The sequence below is a fragment of the Mytilus californianus genome, unplaced genomic scaffold (assembly GCF_021869535.1).
Source record: "Mytilus californianus isolate M0D057914Y unplaced genomic scaffold, xbMytCali1.0.p SCAF_5, whole genome shotgun sequence".
In the NCBI taxonomy this organism is placed as follows: domain Eukaryota; kingdom Metazoa; phylum Mollusca; class Bivalvia; order Mytilida; family Mytilidae; genus Mytilus; species Mytilus californianus.
Window position 1 is genome coordinate 113994050 of NW_026262701.1, and position 21141 is coordinate 114015190.

General features: G+C 31.5%; 1 protein-coding gene and 1 long non-coding RNA gene across 12 annotated transcripts in view; both read left to right on the forward strand.

Annotated features, from left to right (window-relative positions):
- The window catches only part of LOC127700681 (cilia- and flagella-associated protein 44-like), a 333608-nt gene that overhangs the window by 100442 nt on the left and 212025 nt on the right, over positions 1-21141 (forward strand). The window lies entirely within an intron of this gene.
- LOC127700697 (uncharacterized) lies at positions 623-11348 on the forward strand. Of its 3 annotated transcripts, none has more exons than XR_007981689.1 (6): positions 623-720; positions 1704-1795; positions 2948-3114; positions 6094-6207; positions 7081-7199; positions 10788-11348. It is a non-coding gene; the product is annotated as an uncharacterized LOC127700697 (long non-coding RNA). The 3 variants fall into 3 exon arrangements; XR_007981690.1 differs by lacking the exon at positions 623-720 and adding an exon at positions 1247-1375; XR_007981688.1 differs by lacking the exon at positions 623-720 and having other exon boundaries at positions 1247-1795.

Sequence of the window (21141 nt, forward strand, 5' to 3'; positions counted from 1 at the left end):
TCTGTTGGACATAGATACTCAAATTGCAGAATCTTATTAGTAATAAAAAAAAAATCTGTGTTTTCTGTGACATCATTTTGAAAAATATATGTTTATATTTTATTTATTACACTCTAACTGTCTAACATTAAATTCTCCTCTGATTAGAATTTAGAGTAATTATCGTTTGTCAATTTTCCAAACTTCCCATGCCCCCCTCAGCAGAGTTATTTAATTCTGAATGGAACAAAATGTGAATGAGTTATAAATAATATATAAATGATTGAATATTCTTTATTTAGTTTTTCTTTATTCTCAATTCTTCCAGAGACATGTATATGCTCTGAGAATAATGTCTTTGCATGATTCTTCATAATTAAGTATACTCAATTATTCTCTATGATCCTTCTTTCTATATTTTTGCTTTTCAACTATCTATATATTTTTTTGTGTCCTTATTTAAATCCCCATTCTTGATTCCAGACTAACTCTCATATATATACGTAAATGTACGAAAGCTTGGCACGTCGAATACGGAAACCCGGAAATCTTTTCACCGTTGTCGTTTTTATACTATGACGCAAAATCCATGGACGCTCGTCTGCTGCTGAATCTCTATGATTTCCCCTGAATTCATGTTTTAAAAGAATGGAAAAAGATAGTCAGATAGTTGATACAAAGACCTTTGATTTTTCAAACTGATGGATCAAAAAGTTATTATAAACAGATATATTGAAATGGGTTAGTAACTTACATTGTAGATTAACTGAATCCGGGGAACGAAAGTCAACGCAACGAAAGTGTTTCGTTTTGATGGATTACGTACCAACTTATTGTACCTGGAAAGCGCAATGAAATGTAAATATAATCATGCGCATTTTTAGGAAGATGCTAGTGCTATACTTTTCACGAAAAACCATTTGACTTTGTCCTTGTCATGCATGTATAAACCCGAAAATCAGTCAAAGATTGGCAAAAACGGAAGCAAGTCAACTCGCCCCATTGCAATTGGCAAACCGCCCCATTATTTTAAAATCGCTCCACTCTTGTTTAGGGAGCTACCATTTGATTTTTATGGGATCGGGGGCTTTGACGGAATTTGAAAAAATGCGGGACAGGAGTTTTGAGTAAAAAAATAAAAGCCAGGACCGAAAAGAATGAATAATAAACTGTCAGGACAGATATTACAACTAAAAACAATGCAGGATAACTGTTCATAACATTTTCATCCTACCACCCCCCCCCCCCCCCCCCACACACAAAATCAAGTGGTAGCTCCCTTCATACCAACTTGCTTGCCCCACATTAAAAAAAAATCGCCCCACTTGTGAAAAGGATTAAATCCTGTTAAATATACAATGTACTCCTGCCAACAGTGGCAACTTGCCTAACTTGGGTAAAATCCAAATGAATATAATCATGATAATATATAATAAATATATTATAAACAGATAAAGGTCTACCAACTCACCCTACATGTACTTTAAAAAAATAAAAACTTATCTACCCAGAATTAAAAAAAAAATTGAAATTTAATATATGATATTTATTGAATTTAAATGATGTTTCACTTCTTAAAATATAATTGTAGATTCATTATTTACTATTATTTAATTTATGTATTTATTGGAAAATAACTTTATTCTTACATTAGCTTAGTTATTTGCAAAATAATTGCAAAGAAACCTGTTAATTGTATCATAATCTATCTGATTGTTTTTTAGCCGACTCAAAATCATGCTGTTAATTAGGGCCCCCTGTTGTACATGTACTTAGGAATCGGACACCTCCAGAAGATGAAAGATCTACTTTACATGTACGTAATGTAAATATAAAAATAAGAAAATGTGGTATGATTGCCAATGAGAAAAGAGAGGAATTGGTAAAAGTCCGTGAAAATTCACTTGTTTTCCAATCCTAATAAAACTGTCATATTGTAATGTTTAAATAACCTAATTATTTTCAAAATAAAATCTTGTTTACACTAATGAGAAAAGACAACTCTCCATCAGAGATCAAATGACATCAAAGTTAACAACTAGAGGTCACTGTACATCCTTCAACAATGAGCAAACCCCCATACCATATAGTCAGCTATAAAAGACCCCAAATGAAAATGACAAATTTGTAAAATAATTCAAACAAGAAAACTAGCAGACTAATTTATATACAAAACAAAGAACAAAAAAAACAAAATATGATACACAGCAACAAACGACAAACTGAACCACTGAATAACAGGCTCCTGACATGGGACAGGCACATACATACAAATATGTACAGGATGGGGTGGGGCTAGACTAGTAGTTTGTGGTGCCGAACCCACCTCCTAACCTGGTATATTGATGTGAAAAGGGCTTAACTTGTCAGATCTATACAAAGTAGAAAGACATCTAACAAAACCAAACACAAGACGTGGTGGGTACTTACACATCCCCACAACAAAAAAGACCAAGTTCAGATCTGAGAGTACTCCCAGTTACTAACACCTAGTTCAAAGCCAAAAACAAAGTACATTGTACATGTACAATGTATTTACCACCAAACCTTGCCTGGTTTAGTCCATTTCTCAGATACTACCTTATATAAAATAGTCCAACTTTTGGTGTAATTTAAACAACTTTGAATGACTTAAAATTTCAAAGTATCATGATTATTAATAACTTAATCCCCAAAGATTGGCATTATAAGTCATGACAGATCCAGAGATCCTGTAATATATACTGTACATGTAATCACTTTTGTTCATCCCTTCATTCAAGGGTCATATGGAATTTATTTGATGGATTAGAACATTAATAAAATGATTAAATACTTTTTTGTAGTCTTTTTTTTTTTTCAGGGAAAGTTTGTTGGTCTAGTTTTAAAAGATCAAAGCAAGCCAATTTTGGCAGATCAAAATATTAAAGGCAATTTTGGCAGATACATTGTATTATAACTTCATTTTATTAAACATTATTTATTTTAGCTTTTTCAACGAAAGTACAATTACTTTTAGAAGTAGGAGAAGCTAAGCAACAGGACAGAATTCATTTGAGGCATTGCTTTCTAGATTATATAGTGGAGTCATAGATTGTCCTATTGATTTATGTGGATATAAGGAGCAGTAGTCAATGAATAATTTTGTGATGAGAGGTATGTAATGAAAATGATAACTATGTTTGAATAATTTTTTCTTGTCAGGCTCTGTACATGCAGTTTCGAAGATTTTTTTAAAAGTTTGAGGTCAAAGAGTTTAAAGTTTGATTCTTGTAATGTTGTGGGCAAGTTCGAAAATTATCCATGTTAGAAGTGACAAGTTTATTTTTTTTACAGGTCATTTTTATAGAAAATTGCATTCAAAGCTCTCTTAATCGCTTGTTCTTTTTTGTCTAGCCACAACAGTTATGAAGCTGTGACTTAGGCATGCTGTTTTCAATAGAGGCATAGTCGTAAAAAAATTGTTGATATTCATGATGAGGTCAGTTTAAGGAAACCAAGAAATAAAACCTTTGCACCTTTTGTTGGCGGTATACCATCTTTTCCGCAAGTTCATTGTTTTCTGTTTAGTATTAAATTTATAATTAAGATTTATTATTACATCGGTGATCCGTTTATTTGGCAATTTATACAGGAATAATGTCACTTTGAAATGTATGAGTTAGAAAGTAAGTGCTATTAAAATTTAGGTTTACAGAAGTTATTCTGTGGAAATATATATTGTTTAATGTAATGAAAATTGCATTGCAAGCAATCCCAAACAGGTCTACATTTCTTTTAGATTATTTATGAAAATGTTTAAAAGAACAACCATATTGTATACTACAGCAAAAAAGTTTTGAGGTCGTATATTGCTATCAACTAGTTCGAAGACATTTGGTTTCCGGACAATAACTTCAGTTTAAGTGTATGAATGTCTATGAAATTAGATTTAAAGGTTCAATACCACAAAAGGAAGGTTGGGATTATTTTTGGCGTCATGGTTCAACCAGTGTAGGAATTAGGGGCCAAAAAAGGCCCAAATCAAGCATTTTTCTAAATTCAGGACAATAACTTGTTTATAAGTATTTTAATTGCTATGAAATTGTACCACAAGTAGAAGGTTAAGTTTCATTTTGGGGGTATTTGCCCAAACCATTCAGGAATTAGAGACCAAAAAGGGTCTAAAACAAGCATTGTCAGACTGGCCTATATTATTAATTGATCATGATAAGTTGTTCTCGTTTAGAATACATAAAATATTTACCTCTGGACATTAAAATAAGAAAAAAAGTCAATCAATTTATGTTTTTGCATTATCAGAATGAATTTGCAAATATATAACAATTAAATTATGTTGTATCCTTGGAGCTTTTTCAATGACCTAGCATATAAATATAAAAAGATGAGGTATGATCCTCAATGTGACAACTATCAATTAATAGACCAAAGGACAAAGATGTAAACATTTACTGGTCAATGTACAGCCTTAAACAATGAACAAAATCAATACCATAAAGTAACCTACAAGGATAAAAAATATAAACTACATACAGTAATGGCAGACAGCAAACAACATAAGAACCAACTTTCAAAATTAGCCAAAAAGGACTGGATTCATCAATAGGTCTTATAATAAAAAAGGTGCAAAAAACATGTTTTCCCAAACTAAAATATCTATCAGTTTACATTCAACAGATTTAGTGTAACAATATTTCACAGTTTGTCATTTTATGCAGTCTTAAGAAAAGTATGACTGTGTAATGTCAAAATATTCAATATATCAAAAGGGTATAAAACCTATTTCTCAATGCAAGTATGCAAGGATGTACAGACAGACAAGTGTAAAACTTGATGCCCCCTCCGTTACGACAAGGGCATGAAAAAGAGATGCACAATGGGACTATGTCGGAAGTTTTAATAAATTATGAATTACATGTTTATGCAGAAAAAACACATACAAATGTGTGTTCTTGTGTGCAGATATCACTAATTCCATGTCAAAATTCCATGTATGTTTGACAAAGTTGTTGATATCCAAAAAACATTAAAAAACTTTAGATGGGGATTTTCCAGTTTTGGGACAATAACTCAAAATGTGTTCACCAAATGGCAAGAAACTTTTGTGACTTGTTTGTATCTATTGACATGAGCTCCCTTTCGATTTTTATAAATTTAAGATTTTATGTTTCCAAGTTGTGGGGTTATATTCATTTAAAAAAGGGAGATTTTCCAGTTTTCAGACAATAACTCAAAAATGCTTACAGCAGTTTTCATAAAACTTTGGTGAATTGTTTATATATATTGTCATAAGCTCCCTTTTGGTTTTTATTAATTTTAGATTTTATATTTCAGAGTTATGTGATTTTATTCATAAAAAAGGGGGATTTTCATATTTCAGACAATGCTTTGAGCAGTTATCATGAAACTTCGGTGACTGGTTTATATCTATTAAGATAACCTCCCTTTAGTTTTTCATGAATGTCTGATTATGACATTGAAAAGTTATTGAACTTTATTCTTTAAATTAGCGATTGGTGTATCATGTGCTCATGGTGCAGCTGTCTATTTATTTTGGGCCAGGTTTTCAAAATTTGCATTAAAAAATGAAAGGTCCTGGACTATTTGAAATTTTCAGTCCAGTGAAAGGTCCTCCATTTTTTTTGTCAACATTGAAACCATTCTGAAGCGTACGAAAGGTATAAATAAAATGTACTTCTAGAATTTTATGTTTGACATCATGAGTACGCATATGACGTCACATTGTTTAGTTGCTAAAGACAATGCAAAATATTTGTTAAATGGTATTTATTTTAATATGCTGCATTAGAAAGTAGATAACTGTATTGTATTTTAAGCTTGGCCTTCATTAAACTTGATTTTACCATAGGCGGATCCAGGGGGGGCGGCCCCCTTTTGTGGTAAAAATTTGGTTGATTATATAGGGAATCACTGAAGCATGACTGGAGTGGGCCCCCCCCCCCCTCCCCTTTAGTTATAAAAAGTTCTGGATCCGCCACTGTTTACTGTCACATCACTAGGTAAATACAGAATTCTCCTAAATGGATAAGCTAATTGTTTGCAAAACTCTTTGAATACTTATTATAGTCTTGCATCCACATGCTATTAAATAAAGTACTGTTTTCTCCCTTTCAGCTGTACATTGTATTACAACAAATGGACAGAGGAGTTGACTATTGATAGTGACTGATAATGGACTGGAGTAACCTAGGGTCCAATGACTCCATGCCTGACAGTCCATGTGTACATGTATGTCAACAGCCAATTCTAAGTAACCTTAAACATATATATACAAAAGACCTAAAATAATAGTATGTGCATCTATGGGAGACTTATATGTCACTGTTATCACACAGTGTTGTGTGGCTTCATTACTGATTAGAGACTAATCAGATTATCCTTTACTTTAAGTTCAAATATAATGTACATGTACTCAATGATTATGACTTGCCTTCATTAACCTGTAATAATTATGATGCAGGATCCAACAAAAGTATTTTTTTTTTACCTACATTTTATGCATCAGTCTCGCTGATTTTTTAAGTAACTTGTAAATGTATATGGATATATGTATGAATTAGTTGTAATACTTAGTTTTGAGCCTTGCACATATATATACATCATTGTACATTGTCATAGAAGTTAAAATTACTTTGATCGCTGTCAGACAATGACAGAGTGTTATGAAAATTGCTTCATAATGTTGATCAGATTACCTTATTTAATTAATAAAATGTTATTGTCACAGATTGAAATTTTTAGTATTTTATAAATAAGGTCTTACAATGTATGGTAGGATTGTCAATGAGAAAACATTCCATTAGTCAAAGAGGATGTAAAAAAATTTAGGTCACTGTATGACTTTCAACAATGAACAAAACCATACTACTAGTATATAGTCAGCTGTAAAAGATCCTGACAAAGTGAGCAACAATCCAATCCAGAAAACTAGTGATGTTCCAATTACTAGTACCATGTGCAGTATTGGTTATAATATAAAAATATCACTTGTTTTCTCTCTCTTTGCCAAGGGATAACTGTATTCCTAATTTATTCTTATTGGAAAGCAGACTGCATCAGGTTAAGATTTTATATGATAATCACAGGAATTTTAATTTTCAGAATTAGCTCCTCAGATGTAAGTGGAAGGGAAGCTATAAACATTATATGTTTAAATGAAATTAACAACAGGATTAGATATTGAGGAGATCCTATAGCTACAGTATATATAAATGTAACTGGTATGTATTTGTTACAGTATTTAATTTCCAAATGGTATAACAAAAATACTGAATTCCAAGGCAATTTCAAAAAAATCGTAAGGGTTCCGCAGAACCCAGTGTCTCGCCTACTTTTGCTGTTAATTGCATCATTTTCTCATCACTTGGCGTCTGTCGTCCTCTGTTAACTTTTACAAAAATTTCTCTGAAACTATTGGGCCAAATAAAACCAAACTTGGCCTAAATCATCCTTAGGGTATCTAGTTTAAAAAATGTATCCGTTGACCCTGGCCATCAACCAAGATGGCCAATATTGCTAAAAATAGAACATGGGGGTGAAATGCAGTTTTTGGCTTCTATCTTTGAAACCAAAGCATTTAGAGCAAATCTGACATGGGGTAAAAATGTTCATCAGGTGAATATCTATCTCTGTTGAATTTCAGACGCATCAGACAACCCGTTGTTGGGTTGCTGCCCCTGAATTGGTAATTTTAAGATTTATTTTTTCAATTTTTATACGACCGCAAAAAAATATTGGTATCACGTTGTCGCCGTCGCCTGAAGACACTTGGTTTCCGGACAATAACTTTAGTATTAGTAAATAGAAATCTATGAAATTTAAACATAAGGTTTATAACCACAAAAGGAAGGTTGGGATTGATTTTGGGGGTTATGGTCCCAACAGTTTAGGAATTAGGGGCCCAAATAAGCATTTTTCTAGTTTCATGACAATAACTTGTGGAACAGTGTATGGATCTCTCTGAATTTATACTACAAGTGTCCATACCACAAAGGGATGGTTATTATTGGCTTTGGGGGGTTATGGCTCAAACCATTTAGGAATTGGGGGCAAAAAAGTGAGAAAAAACAAGGATGTCCTGGTTAATGGACAATTACTTAAGTACAAATTACAGTGTAAGGGAGGTATTTCAAATACAACTTGGAAATTTGAATTGAAATTATGACCATAACTGAGGGAAAGATTTTTTTTTTTGGAAAAAGTGGGGCGGGGGACAATTTTTTCTCCTCAAGATTTCAGAAATCAAAATGAAAAAGAAAATCCTTCAAATTTTTTTTTTTTTTAAAAAGGGGGGGAAGTCAATTCGCAACAGCATAGTGTATTACACAAAAGCAAAATTTTTAATATAAATTCAAATCATATAACCAATTCTAAGTTCTTTGACTACAGTTATTCTGTGTCAGAAACCTATTATGTGTCAAATATTGAATTACAATCCAAATTCAGACCTGTATCAAGCGCAAATATTGTGTCCATTTTTGCCCCAACTGTTCAGGGTTGGACCTGTGTGGTCGTATCCAGCTGCGCTCGGCAAAGCAATTTATTGGTTATTATCTTGAACATTATAATAGAGATAAACTGTAAACAGCAATAATGTTCAGCAAAATAAGATTCACAAATAAGTCAACAGGATCAAAATGGTCAATTGACCCAATAAGGAGTTATTGCACTTTAAAGTCAAATTTAACAATTTTTTCGTAAATTTTTGTAACCTTTTACAAAAGTCTTCTCCTGAAACAACTGAGACAAATTTAACCAAACTTGGCCATAATAAGCATTAGGGTATCTAGTTTAAAAATAGAACATAGGGGGAAAAATGCAGTTTTTGACTTATATCTTTGAAACTAAAGCAAAAGTATATTGGTTGCATTATTTCATGCATCAATTGTAAAATAAAAAAAATATCAGGTGAGCGACACAGGCTCCTTGGAGCTTTTAGTTGGTATTGTAATTTAAATGAGGTTAAGACATGTAAGAAAGGGTTTAGGTTTTTTAAAGGGAACTACTTATGATAAGTCAATGGTATTTGGTGTGCGTTGTATTAGCATTCAGTGTTCTCCCAAGGCCCTTAAAGGACCGCGGGCCCGCGATGTATAATTTTTTACCGTGGTGGTATCGTTCTTACCGCGATGTATAATTTTTCTCCGTGGTGCTAAAATTTTCAGTTAAAAAATCGTAAATCGGTAAAGTTTTAAACGACTTGTTAAATCTTTTCCGTACGGTATAAAATTCCAGGTGAAATTTGACCAGTTCAAACCTGTTCAACAAGGATTGTTTACACCACGTGATCGATTTAACTTTATGAGGTTAACCTTTGTTGATTGGATTTAATCGATGTAATTAACACTTTTTACATGATTTATTTGTGTTTTAATTTAGAGTTCATAACTTTATGATCAAAGATAACTATTTTAAGGCTTCACTCACCACCTGACAAGTCAGCAAATACTTTGTACACAAACCGTGTTGATCCGATAGTTGTACACACGACGGTACATATTTTGTACATTATAAAGTTAGCTCAATACTTATATTATAGTTTTATATGTCTCTGATTAAACCATGGCCAAAATTATCTTTAGTTATGACATAATTATTGCATGATATACCGGTTTCAAACTGTCAACAAGTATTTCAAAGGGGAAGGATCACATGTCATCCCAGTTGGTTCACGTAGAATATTCAAGATTATTTACAATTAACTGCAATCTATTCTATTTTATAAATAAAATGTATGACTGTACCTTCAAACTGGATATCTATATCCATATGATCATTAATGAATAACAGAAGTGATCTTGCAATTTTAATCCATAAGCACATGTTAAATCTATTTATATCTACTTCCTGTCATTTAGGCGGGAAAATAGGGAGACTTTGTTGTTGACATTGAATATGGTTACTTATAGATCTATAGACCTAAGATAAATTTATAGATTTAGGAATTCTTTTTAAATGGATCATGACAAATAAAGATTTAGATTTCAGTGCATTATTAAGTCTGTATCTATGTTTGATTATCACCAAAGACAAGAAAGGTTAATATTTACATGTACATGAAATCTATGGCAAAATGATTTAAAATTTATGAAAAATTTCTTTTTATTAAAATTTAAGATAGAAACTGGTTCAAATTATAACACAATTTTGTTCTTGTTAATTTTATATCTCCTTATGACAGGAATCCTTTCACATACAACAACTTTCTTTCTAGAAACTAGAAAGTTTTTTAAATTGAACATTTTTGTTCTCTTTTGAATCTGGGAACAGTATATCTAACAATATATATGTTCCTGTTTGAATATTTTATTTTTATCGATCATGGATTTTATAAAAGATTTAATTACTTTAAATTTAGATGAATATTATGTAATGAATCATGTTTTATTTATTTTAAAAAAATATTAAAAGTATACAAACTGTTTATTGATCTTTATAAACAATAATATTGTGACATAACACAGTACCACAGTATTAAAACAAAACAAGAGACATAAAAACTGCAGTAACTAGAAATATAGCGACGCCACGCAACACAACTGATTGTATGAATCATTTCACCAAGCTGTTCACACGCGTTACCCTGGTGCTATCCAAAAATCCTTGGGAGAACACTGAGCATTGGCACATCTAATTTCCATGGAGATTGTTTAGCCATGTACCTTTAGTCATGGTTCATTGACTTTGAATATTTGCAAATCTTACATGTTAAAGTGTTGCTATTTTAATTTCAACATTTGCATTATCGAAATTACTAAAAAGCGAGACATATCTCTTCTGTGATTACAGTTTATTTTTTTTTATTACAGCAACTGTATTCCAGGAGTCTGATGGCTGATAATGTATTACAGGATTTTATCATTCAAGCAACATCTTAGAAGGATAAGTGCAAATGTATGAAGGAAGCCTTGGGTACAAATAGCAATTACAGCAATTACATGCAGGAGAGAACTCTTAAACATTACTAACAGACATGTAGTCATTATATGGGAGTGGTGTATTTAAGAATCTAAAACACATGAAATTAAATATTGTGTATATTATTTCAACCACAAGTACTCTCAGAATATAATACAATTCAAATTCAAATTATTGTGTCAACATGACAATTATAGTCTAAAAATGGAAAATGTATGTTTTAAACTGAATTTTATATAAATATTTGAAATAACAAGAATTTTTAGTCTATTGTGCAGCCAAACTTTGAGATCTTCTAATGGTATATGCCTGTTGTTTGTCAACATTTATTTTCTTTTTGCCTTAACCTTATTAAGATTGGTGTTGAAATGAAAAAAACTGAAATACATATATGAAATAAGAAGGAAATGGTTGTAAATAACAGCAAGACTTTCAATATGGTATATGTCATGATCTACTTAATAAACCAGAGTCTATACCAATCAAAGAGCTTCCATCAACACCAAATTCTTTAAATATTTTTTTTTGTTAGGATGAGACTTTAGACAACCACTGAAAAGGTTCCTGGCTTGAAACAGGCACATGAATATGTGGCAGGGTGAACTACATTTTTTCCTCAAAACTTTCAAAAGAAAAATTGGGATCTTTTCGCAAGTGAGACAATTTCCACAATGTGATTGCATTGTCTCATGACTGATAACCACAAAATGACTTGTACATACATATTAAAAATGAAATACACATCAGTGCATACATATTCTATTAATGAATCACCAATCCTTACATCACTTTTAAAAAAAAGTATTGAGACTTTACCATAACCGAAAAAATTCTAGGAGTGAACTAAGGTGACCTGGATATTTGCTTGCCTTCTTTGTTTTATTGCATCCTATCTCTTGCATTGGAGATATTGGGAGTTGATAGATAAATATTTTTTGTATTGTTTAGGATCAAGAAAGTAAAATATAATGGAAGTATGAACACATAGTCAAGACCAAGAAGAATATTTATATATATCAAAATAGAACGTGTACTAGATTAGCATTAACTTATCTAAAATATGCTCAAATATTGTGAATTTGTGTGATTGATGCTCAATTCACCTTTATTTCATTTTAGAAAAATTAACATGAAAGCTTGATTCATGTTAGTTTCACATGAAACATTTAACATGAATTTCACGTTAAAGCTCTATTCACATTAATTGCACATGAGTTTCATGTATAAGCTTGTTTGAGGTGAATCTCACAAGAAATTTACGTGAACAAAATTTGCCTGTGTATATATATAGAAAACACATGTATAACGCATGTGTTACAAAACGCATGTAATTCACTTGAGAACTAAGATGCATGTCAACAATCATGGTAATTGGACAAATAGGAGGACATTTTGAAAAATATTTAATACAGGCACCATGCCTTTTAAATGCAGTAATCACGCATGTATCACAGGTGTATTTCCTTACGCATGTTATTCACATGTGAAACGCATGATCACATGTGTGTATCATGCGTATCACATGTGTTTTCCACACATGTATCACATGCGTGGCATGAAACGTCTCTTTCACATGCGTGTGACACACATGTGAAACGCATGTGTCACGCATGTACACATGTGTGGCATTTTTGCCAGTGTAAGCAGATCCTTTTCCATATATTGAACCCGTTCGCTTGCTCATGTAAGTACAAAATCGGTGACAAGTTACCTTCGGGGATGTAATATCAGGGAAATAGAGGACGTAATTGCGGTAACGACTATTCAACGTTTCAGAATTTAATTTCAACAGCTTACAACAAAATGGGATTGTTTTGAAACGTCCGAAATTCAACCAATGAAGTTACGTTATTTTCTTTTTACTGTACGAATAAAGAGATAAGCCAAATACTTTAGAATCTGAAAAGGCAAATAAGAACATATCCGTTGTCATTTGTGAAACAGACATTCCTTAATGATCAACCAACTAGTGATGTCTTTAAATTTTGAAGGGATGACTTAAACTTCGCCAATGAAAACCCTTTGTTTAGTGAAGTAACAACCCTCTTCCGAGGAAAGGAGACAGGATCCTCGTTAACTAGCAGTATCACATTCGCAACACATTCATATACGTTCCGATTATCTTTAAATATGAATGTGATAAATCCGCTCGCTCTTACGTTTTATTAATCACATTATTGCTTTGTCTTTTTTTTACTTCTCTTTTCTTGGATGCTTATAAGGGGTTCTCATTGGAATCTTTCAATCACATATACATGTATATATAACGAGTGCATTTTTAATAAAGTTCCTTTCCATTCCGAATATTATAGTATAATAATACAATTTGAAAATATAATAATAAATATTATAATGATAAATATTATAACAACAGATTATGTCAGGATCACATTTCATTTGAACCCAAATCGGTGTCATATTTTTACTACTAAAATAACGAGGTCCAATTTTTTAGCCGGCATGACGTTAAAACGACGAATCAAAGAATTCAACTTTATATATAACTTATATAGGATAATGGCGTTGATTAAAAATTACACCATTACAGGCCCTTTTGTTTTCCGTATAATTAATATTACCAACAATTAACAATTTCCGGTTCGAATCCGATACAAATACCCTTAGTACCTGTTACCTTTTACCTAATCTGTATATTCTGCCTCTGTCAGGCGCACCACCAAACGGTGTATTTTGTATTAGGTATATACACAGGTCATAATCACACCTGAACTTCGTCATTACAGGGATTGACACTACTAAATTCAATCATTGACCAAAACATATCTACAAGTAGTTTCCGGTTGTAGTAAGAAACCCTGGAAGGATTCCAACTGAAAGATTTTGACAGCAAAGAAAACTGTACTCCTTATAATCAGTATGACTTTATCAAATGATAATACCAATACTAAAAATCCAGGCTGAAAATAAGGCGTAGGTACTTTAATTCAGTCACGGACCCGCGATGTCGCGGGTGTGTACTAGTAATACATAAAATGATGACAGAAATAACCAAAATTATTGGACAGTACCACATGCCACATAAACAAGCACCACCAATCTCATCTGGAAAAATGACGTACAGTTAACGATAAAAAACTATAACACAACATGTTATATGATGCTAAAAACAGTTTCATATAAAATACTAGGGTTATTCCCTGACTAAAAATAGCTATAGAGGGAAATCCCTTTTTGTTTTCACCAAGTGGTGAAAAAGTATCATGTTTTATTTTGTTTTTGATAGTAAGAATTAGTTAACTTTCAATCAAAACAGGTTGAAGACAAAAAAATAAGATCAAATATACTTTTTTTAAGGTGAGGCAACTCTGTAAGTTTCTTGTTTTTTGGCAGTGAAAATTAAAAAGTTATTTGTAGCTACTGTAGCTCGTTCCGGCGCAAGCGAACGTACCCTGAAGCGATAATGTTTTAAAAGACCAGGTAAAAATCTTTGAAATTCTTACAGTTTTTATTATCTTAAATATGTCTTTATCATGCCTATATTGGTATGCACATGACCTGATTTCAGGTTTTTCATGTTCTCTGGGTAGAACTTTTAATTATATTAAAATTACACTTTATTTTTGATTTCATTACAAACTAGAGAAAATTCCGATTCCAGTGATATCTAGTTTTATACAAGTATCTTCATAAACAGTACTACCACAAAGGGACCATTATGCATGGTCCCTCAAAATAAGATTTCATGGACAAAAAATGTAAATTGCACCCATATTTATAGAAAGTAAATAAATACGACCGACTTCATGTAGGACTATGTTTCATATGTGATTCTTTAAAGCATCTTTCAAATTTTTCTTGACTGCACTACAACTTGTAATATACCTTTTTTCCTTGGTATTCAACTCTGCTTTACATGATGCATTCGTTGAAATATTTCCCTCATGGTCTTCTAGAACAGGTTTTTCCTTTACAGATTTAAAACTGCCGTCACCAGATTGTATTTTTATTTCTGGTAATATTTCAGGTGGTATTTGACTTGTTTGTCTGCTAATTGAACGACGTAGTTTCTTGCATTCTGCAGATATCTGATTGAACTCTACTAATGTTTCTCTCGAAGATGATTTCTGTGTTTCAGTTTTTTGAAGATTCTGCTGCACGTCATCGAATTTTAATTTACGAACATCTATACCAGATGATGTTTTTTTAGCATAGGAAGGCCAGATAACGCATTCTGGGATTGTTGGTTTGGGTTGACCGTTACTAAATGGACATTGCAGCTCACTAAATGCTTTGTTAATTTCCTCATTATCAGTTATATGATGGCTCAATGTATTGGTGTTTTCCTTAATGTTACACGATTTTGTGATTATTCTATCTATTGAATCTAGTCCGTCATTGCACGCTATTAGATCCTGCATGGAAGGATTGCCTAAACAAGTAAATTTGTCAAAATAAAAATCATGTTTGAACAATATATTTATTATAGGAGAATAAGCTTTTAAATTTATGATGACCAATTTGAAATAAAATTGCATATTTCATTTATAACATACAAAAAGGTGTATTCAGATTACAAACGGCCCAACAAGAAACTATCAAGAATGCATTAACTCGGTATGTCTCAGCATTTCGTTTTGGCTTGGCTCGGTACTTATACATCCCGCCATTGTGTTATTTTTGTCTTTCATTTTTGCTTATGTGCTTTGTCTAAATTCCATTTCGTTTTTCTTTGTTGACATATTCATTTGTTTTTATAGTGATTAAGATTATAACACAATGTTGACTGCTGAACACCTATTTTTGACATTTTTACCTATTATGTTTGTTTGTTTTGTTTACACATTGTTGTCAATATAATGGAATTTTATGCGACAGTCATACAAGTGAGAGGTTTAGCTAGCTACAAAACTAGGTTTAATCCATCATTTTCTACAAAAGGAAATGCCTGTTTTCATTCGTTTGATGTGTTTCAGCTTTTGATGTTGCCATTTGATAAAGAACTCTCCGTTTTGAATTTTCCTTGGAGTTCGGTATTTTTGTTATTTTACTATTTACAACCTTAAACAAATCTCATGGCTTATACCAAAATCTTATTTTGATATTTCGCTGTTATAAATTTTGAAACACGCAAAGTCACATTTTATCTTATGTCTATATCTTAGCTAATGCCCCATTTATAAATGATATAATGATATGACATTTGCTTAGGATTACATACATTTGAAATAGCTATAAATATTTGTTAAATAACAACTCAGTAGTAGGTTCTTCATTTTGGCTTAATGTTTACTAAACTTTTCCGGAATTCTATGTTGATTTTATTAGGACCTACGGTTCCACGTCACTTAGCTAAAGTTGGCCTCTGATGAATTTTACTTTTTATGTCCCTTTTGGTCATAAATTCTTTCACGTGTTTTGTTCTTATAAATCATGGGCTTTCTGGTTTGAACGTTCCTGATGAAGTAAATCTAGAAAAGCGGTTCGCACGCACGAAATTAAAAGGTGTTATTTTTGTTTATTAACTAAAAAAATCATTTCTTTTTATTTCATAATTAATAATTATAACGATTGCAAGGTAGGCTAATGAAATAAATTTATAAACAAAATGAGAATTTGGGAATTCCAATCATTTAGAAGAAGACGTTTTTGATAATTATTTCTTAACTACAGTACTGTATGTGTACTTTTTGTCGTGTGTGCTTGTGTTTGCGTATGTAATATTGCCTTTGAATTCATGTGAATTTCATTTCTCGGAATTTCCTTAAATATCATAAATATTTAACTGTTCATTAATTAAGTCTGTATTTGTTAAACGCTATGAAACAAAATAAACAAATATCATCACCAAAAACCTCGTCTGTTTTATAGAGGTTATTATCCGATTTAGTTGTTACCTACATAATAAAACTGTCATATTCAACTTGGATCTTTCCAACCTTTTGTCTTTACACTTTTTGAAATTGTTCGTTTACAGGTTTATGAATTAAAAAGAAACTAAAGTTTCAACTTTCTCACGCAAAGTTTCATATGTTCCTTTTGGTCATATAGCTCTTCAACTGTTTCGGTAATTATACATCTTTGGCTTTCAGATATTCGACTATGAGCGTTGAAGGTTAATCAAGAACAGCGCTTTGGACACATGGAATTTGTAAGGTGTTGTTTTTCATTTTTTGTAAGTTAAATTGAGATTATGTTAAATAAACATAGTAATATTGCAATTACAGTTGCTAATTCCGGTAATATTTATGCAATGATGTATGCTATATTTGTATGTTTGTGTATAAAGTAAAATAACAAAGATACCGAACTCAGAGGACAATTCAAAACGGAAAGTCCCTAATCAAATGGCAAAATCAAAAGCTCAAACACATCAAACGAATGGATAACAACTGTCATATTCCTGACTTGTACAGGCATTTTCTATGTAGAAAATGGTGGATTAAACCTGGTTTTATAGCTAGCTAAACTCTCACTTGTATGGCAGTCGCACAAAAAATCCACCACATTGACAACAATGTGTCAACAAAACAAACAGACACAATAGGTACAAATGTCAAAATAAGGGGCACAGCAGTCAACACTGTGCTACAATCTCAATCACTATAAAAACAAACAAATATGTCAAAAAATTAAAAAAACAGGCATATAGACAAAGCACATAAGCAAAAAACGAAAGACAAAAATACAAAAATTTACCATAACACAATAATACAATGACGGAATGTATTCCAATTTTCGTGAAATTCGTCGAAATATAAACAACCCAAAAAAGTACATATACAGAGTGTTAAGGTAGCACAATACAAAAGCTACTAAATTTTATCAAAATTTCATTTTCGGCTGTTTTTGTTACTTCTTAATATTCAAAAACCACAGAAGAAAAAATTATTTACATATCTTGCAGTGTTAATGAGTTTTGATAATAATAAGTTTTATAAACAAATGCACGTGTCTGACTGATACAAGATAAGAACATGTGGGCAGTACTATGTAGTTAATCAATAGAATCATTTGATAGCTTTACAACCACTGACCAGCAATAAAAATAACAGTTATGAAAAAGAGGTGGATTAGGGATTTATGGAAAAATGAAAGATAATGAATTCCAAATAAAAATACATTTCTGTATTGGAGATGTTAGGAGAAAAAACAAAACAACTATTTGGAGCTAAAGAGGGAATCAAAATATAAATGTACAGATATTAAACAAATATAATTGTACAACAATAAATGTTGCTGATGTTTATACTAGAATTTCTTGAGGAGAATGTTTAAATATGAATTCTTTTTAAAAGAAAATACCAATTAAATACTTCATTTTCAAACTGCAAAAAATGAAAAAATCTACTTTGTGTAAAACACCATATTGTCATTGTATACAATTATAATTCTAGAAATCCCCCATAAGGATCCTCTAGACTGACCAACTGATCATTTTGTGTACACATGCATAACTTACTTTTTGTAACAATGCAAAAAAACAAAATATATCATTTTATGTACTAAAAGAATAAAACCCATATTGAAAAAAGTAAATGCAATGTGTAAATAGTAAAGGTTTATCATGGTGGGCGGAGTTTTGACCATATCAGTAGCAACTGACTTACAGCAAGGTCAATAATGATATAACATCTCCCGCCAGATCTGATTGTTGATGCATAGGGTGTGCATTTTCTTTATATATTTAGAATTGCTGAATTTGAATGCTTTCTTACTGGTCAAAACCTAATTGATTTATGATTAAAGGCCAACCCTGAAGTATTCCCATGATACATGTGTGAATTATATTGAAGTTAAAGGGGTACAAGTAGGAAAATCCTTATTTATTCAATTGTGACACATTCATTTGTCATGAAAATGTAGTTTTAAATGAAATTAGCTCCTAGATGGGTGCCTCTATATGCTTGATTTTCACACATGTTGTTTCTGGACCAGTTATCTTCCAAAGGGTGTCTCAGATTTCCAAAAACATCAATAGAACAAATTTTATACCCAATTTAAGTTAGTGATCTCTTATGAATTGAGGTTGCAAACTTCATTGAAGGTTTATGAGAGAATGAAATACAAAAGGAAAAATCTGAGACACCCTTTTGGAGGTCAAACTGTGTTGCACAAGAATCTATAAAATATTTTGGGATGATATGAATAACAAAGAAGCTAATTTCATTCAAGTATGGACATCACAATATAGCAACTAATTACATAATAATTAATAATGTAATAATCATGTCATAATGAAATAATCACCATTTGAAAGATTAATCTTTCTTCTTTCTTTTGGTACCTCATTTATAAAATTTAAAGCCGGATGAAAGAAATTACATCAGTTTAAAGTTGTCTGATTGGGGGTGAAAAAATCTTTGTATTGTGCTACCTTAATGGCATCCAATTTCATTTGAGGTTGACATATAATATAATGATAATATAATGATGGATGCAAAATATATTACAGATTAATTAACAGCTGGTGATCATAGCTTCATTAAAGGCATGTTATCTTATTGTATATAATTACTACAATTAGCTTAACATTGTGATTTGTTTAAATCAGGTTTCTTAGTTTTTCGTTTGAATTGTTTTACATTTGTCATTTGAATTTGTTTTCTCGTTTGAATTGTTTTACATTTTTCATTTCGCGGCGTTTTATAGCTGACAATGCGGTATGGGATTTGCCCATTTTTAATGGCCGTATGGTGACCTATAGTTGTTAATTTCTATGTCATTTTGTCTCTTGTAAAGAGTTGTCTCATTTGCAATCATACCACATCTTCTTTTTTATAATTATTCATAGATTTCACGAATAAAACATTTATTTCCTGTAATAAATGAATACATTAAAATATCAATGATTTTCTCGGTTGTTGAAAACTTCTTTTTCTGTCAGACTTTATTTATCATGGTGTTTGTTGTCTTCTTAGATTTACGGATGTTGGTTATATCTTGGTTTTCTCTTAGTTTAATATTAACTAATGTCGCCTTCATTTGTAGCTACTTGATTTATCAGATGAATTATCAATATCATCTTGAAACCATGCATATATACGCCTAAACCAAGGGTTACGTTCTTGTTACATCGTATATATATTGTCATGCACTTGCCGTTTAACATTAGTTTCTTCCATTTATTCAATTCACAGATGTCCTTTCCCATTAAAGATTGATAACCATTACTTACCTGGGCGCTGTAACTGGTCACGTTGCTGTAATACTTCTCTCTTCAATCCCGATAGATATGCTAAACTTAGTGATAAGGTCTTCTCTATGTTTTCTAACTTTGTTGCTGCAATAAATCAATTAGGACCTAGCCAAATGTGGTACAATATACAATCATTTTCCGGACAATAATATATACATAATTATACTGATGAAGGATATCTGTTATCCGAAATATTTATAAATAATTACATTTATAGTTTTCTTTTTTTATTATTGGTGTTGTTTTGTACACTTTTCAGGCGTTTATATATATATATATAATATTTTTATTCTTTAATCCTTAACATCTTCGAAACAAAAACAAATTTCAACTGTAGATATAATGGTGCAGTTATAAATCAAATCTGTCAAATGGTTAATAGAACATGCAAATTTGTGTATACACATAAATCTAAATAATCTGAAACAATACTGATAAAAGATGACAAGAAATCGTATTAACAAATATTTTGGCACAAAAATATGTTTAGGGCCAAAAATAAAAGTTATGCGTACATTTGATAACAATAAAACTGTCCCCAAACGAATACTTTTGTTCTTCCTTCAGTGGGAATGGTCATGTATACCAGTAAATATAAAAATACGAAGATGTGGTATGATTGCCAATGAGACAACTTTCCAGAAGAGACCAAATGATACAAAAATTAACAACTATAGGCCACTGTACGGCCTTCATCAATGAGCAAAGCCCAAACTGCATAGTCAGTTATAAAAGTCCTCGAAATGATAAATGTAAAACAATTCAAACGAGAAAATTAACGGCCTTATTTATGTTCAAAATAATGAACGAAAAACAAATATGTTACACAGCAACAAACGACGACCACTGAATTACAGGCTCCTGACTTGGGAAAGGCACATACAGAATGAGGTGAAGTTAAACTCGTTTGAAAGAGCCAACCTTCCCCCTAACCTGGGACAGCTGTGTAACAGTACAACATAAGAACAAACTGTAAAAATCAGTTGAAAAAGGTTTTACTCATCAGATAGATACAAATAGAAATACGTCTAACAAAAACACAGAGTAGACGTGGAAGAGTACCTATACATCCACACAACAGATAGACA